The sequence below is a fragment of the Choloepus didactylus genome, chromosome 3 (assembly GCF_015220235.1).
Source record: "Choloepus didactylus isolate mChoDid1 chromosome 3, mChoDid1.pri, whole genome shotgun sequence".
NCBI classification, from domain to species: Eukaryota; Metazoa; Chordata; class Mammalia; order Pilosa; family Megalonychidae; genus Choloepus; species Choloepus didactylus.
The window spans coordinates 179834437-179838482 of NC_051309.1; the positions used below are offsets into that span (position 1 = coordinate 179834437).

General features: G+C 37.7%; 1 pseudogene; it reads right to left on the reverse strand.

Annotated features, from left to right (window-relative positions):
• Positions 1-2805: 2805 nt before the first annotated feature.
• LOC119530578 lies at positions 2806-3743 on the reverse strand (annotated as a pseudogene).
• Positions 3744-4046: the final 303 nt, after the last annotated feature.

Sequence of the window (4046 nt, forward strand, 5' to 3'; positions counted from 1 at the left end):
TAAGTGAAGAGAGGTGCTCAGCAATTGTTTATCTGGTGTATTAAATACATTATAAACCAATTCACAAAAATTAGTAACCATATTTGTAGTGGTTTGAAGCTTTGTGTTCCCGAGGAAAACATGTTCTTAAACCTAAGTTTAAGTGTGTGAACCCACTGTAAGTAGAACCTTTTGATGAGGTTACTTAGGTAAAGGTGTGGCCCACCTCAATCAGGATGGGTCTTAATCCTATTACTAGAGTCCTTTATAAGTTGAATGAAATTCAGATGTAGAGAGAGAAAGCCATTGGAGACAAGAAGTTGAACATCAATGAAACCCAGAAGAGAAGAGAGAGATCACTTGCCTTGCCATGTGACAAGCTAAAGACCAAGGGTCCAGCCGCCTACCCGAGAACAGCAGTCTCTGGGAAGAAAGCATCACCTTGATGATACCTTGATTCAGACTCTCTTTTAACCTCAAAACCATTAGGAAATAAGTTCCCATTTTTTAACCTGACTCATCTCATGGTATTCACTTGAGCAGCCCAGGAAACTAAAACAATATTGTATTTTAGAAAATACATTTTTTCATCCAAATTGTTTGGGGGGCTCAGTTTACGTGAACAATGCCCTAAACCCTCCATTCTGCCAGCAGATTTATGAAGACAGAGATGTGGATAAGTCTGTCAGTGAAGGGTGAACTTTGCTGCAATTGGTAGGATCTGTTCTCATTTGAAGGATGGAAGCCAACCCTAATTGCTTTGATTCATTGGTCTCTGGCTGGATAGTTGCATAAAAAATATTAACAGAAGGCTAATTAAACATACAAACAGAATGAATAAAATTGTAATGCATTAACCCTAAAAAGAGAACACCTAAATGCTATTATTGTGATTGTGTTATCTCATATCATGTCTGCTCTCAGGTGTTACAGTGTGTCTTGCAGAATAAATGGTTTAATTTCATAAACATATATAAATCATATATGTATATATAAATTCCAACAATACATTCATGAAAGTGAAGTATCTTTTCATCCTTCTCCTCTTAATTAGGATATTTTTCCTTCTGCATTATTCTTGGTTGTTCACCAAGTAAATGCAACAGATATTGCTGTTTATAATTACCACATAAACAATACACCTGGCTTTCAAAGCCATGAAAATAAGGGTTGTAGATTAGAGTCACATATATTTTAGTAACAAAGTATGTGTACTCTAGTATGTTGTATGGAGGTTGAGAAGTTCAGGATCTTAGAGGCTAAGAGGGGACAAAGACCGAGTCTAAGTACAGATGGAAAATTGGGCAAAGGTCAGACAGAACTATGCATTTCAAATGTATCCACAAACCCTATATCTGTGTACCCCAGCTTAATTACCTCTGTGCATATTCATTTCTAGATCCACTTAGAATTTCTTTAAACTCATTTCTCTTTAAAGTCTAAGCTTGGTGACTAGTTTTTGCTTTTTCTGTAACATCTCTAAATGGGACTAAAAGCAAATGAGATTGAAGGAAAGCATTTCCTATCTTCCAGCATCTTATGGAGAAGTATGGCAAATAATTATGTGGTACACATTTCAATTTTTTTTAACACATTGAACCTGAATTTATTTAAAAGAATACATGGGAGACTGTCACTTAGGATCTGGTGCTCAGACCTGGCACAATGCAACTCTTAACGCTAAACATCCATTCCATGTTGCACAGCATTCAGGTCCCAGGGAAACATTTTTACATGCCTTCTGCTTGATATTCTCAGAACCAAGGATGACTGTGTCTGAATTCATGAAGGCTGTGGGTGGTGCTGCTTCGGAGATATTTCAGAGGGTGTGGAGGACTTGAGCTGTGGATGAGTGTGGTGATTTGAAGCTGTTATGTACCCGAGAAAATCATGTTCTTAAAGCCAATCCATTCCTGTGGTTGTAAACCTATTGTAAGGAGTTTTAGGTTCGGAGCTGTTCAAGAATTCACACAATGCAGCGAGTCAAAGTTTAAGTATAAAGTTTAAGATTTATTAGATCACTGCCCTGCCCCCCTACGTGGGATCAGACACCCAGGGGAGTGAATCTCCCTGGCAACGTGGAATATGACTCCCGGGGAGGAATGTAGACCCGGCATCGTGGGACGGAGAACATCTTCTTGACCAAAAGGGGGATGTGAAAGGAAATGAAGTAAGCTTCAGTGGCAGAGAGATTCCAAAAGGAGCCGAGAGGTCACTCTGGTGGGCACTCTTATGCACACTTTAGACAACCCTTTTTAGGTTCTAAAGAATTGGGGTAGCTGGTGGTGGATACCTGAAACTATCAAACTACAACCCAGAACCCATGAATCTCAAAGACAATTGTATAAAAATGTAGCTTATGAGGGGTGACAATGGGATTGGGAAAACCATAAGGACCACACTCCCCTTTGTCTAGTTTATGGATGGATGAGTAGAAAAATAGGGGAAGGAAACAAACAAACAAACAGACAAAGGTACCCAGTGTTCTTTTTTACTTCAATTGCTCTTTTTCACTTTAATAATTATTCTTGTTACTTTTGTGTGTGTGCTAATGAAGGTGTCAGGGGTTGATTTAGGTGATGAATGTACAACTATGTAATGGTACTGTGAAAAATCGAATGTACGATTTGTTTTGTATGACTGCATGGTATGTGAATATATCTCAATAAAATGAAGATTAAAAAAAAAGTAAAGAGAGAATTCTAGAAATTAAGCAGATATCAGATTATCTTTCTATATACTGATAAGAGTATCAAGATTTTGATATTACAGTATTAACCTCTGTTACTGACAAGCAACTTTCTAAACTTGAGACAAAGGATCCATTTATAGAGTTAATGTTGCCCAGATTAAGAGTTTCTGTAAGGTGTGCTTTATGTCCTTGTTTCTAAGACTATAGATAAAGGGGTTCAGCATGGGAGTGACCACTGTGTACATCAGTGAAGCTATTATGCTTGCGCTTGAGTTTCGGGTAGTAGCAGAACTAAGATACACTCCAAGACCTGTACCATAAAACAAAGAAACTACTGAAAGGTGAGACCCACAAGTGGAAAATGCTTTATACTTGCCTGCAGCTGATGAAATTCTTAAAATGGAGAATACAATCTCTGAGTAAGAGAAAAGGATCCCAGTGAGTGGAATAACACCCACAATTACAGTTACAAAATACACCAATAAGTCATTAATGTACACATCAGAGCAAGCAAGTTGGACTACCTGATTCAGATCACAATAGAAGTGTGGGATTTCCAAGTCTCCACAAAAAGTCAATTGCAAAACCATTAAGACATGTAAAAGAGAGACAAGAATACTCAATAACCATGATGCCAGAAGCAGGAGACCACAGAGCTGGGGGTTCATGATGACCATGTAATGCAGGCGGTGACAGATGGCCACAAAGCAGTCATAGGCCATCACAGTCAGAAGGAAGTTGTCTAATCCTACAAAAAGCATGAAAAATACATCTGGGTGAGGCAGTTTTCATAAGTAATGTTTTTGCTCTCTGTCTGCATGTTCATCAGCATCTTCAGGACAGTGGTGTAGGTGAAAACAATATCTGTGAAAGACAAATTAGAGAGGATGAAGTACATGGGCATTTGGAGGTGGGAATCAGAGATGATGGCCAGGATGATAAGCAGATTCCCAATGAAAGTTACCAGATACATCACCAGAAACAGCCCATAGAGGAGGGGTAGCACTTCAGTATCTTCTGAGAGGCCAAGAAGGATAAATTCTGAAATGCATGTTTGATTTTCTTGTTCCATGTAGCTGATGAAACTGCTTGAAAAGAGCCCAGAGCAATGTAAATTTATAAACAAAAAGTGAAGTACAATTGGCCTTAGACTATACATTTTTTCAACACTTTGACTACTCATTTTGCACAATGTGGTGAAAAATTTGGGGTCATGGATATTGGTGATGGTAGCACAATATTTTGAATGCAATAAAATATTTCCAAATTGTACATTTGAAAATGGTTAAAATGATAAATTTTGAATTGTATATAGATTACTACAATAAAAAGTTAAAATTAAAAAAAAAAAAAGATTTATTAGAGAAAGAAAGCA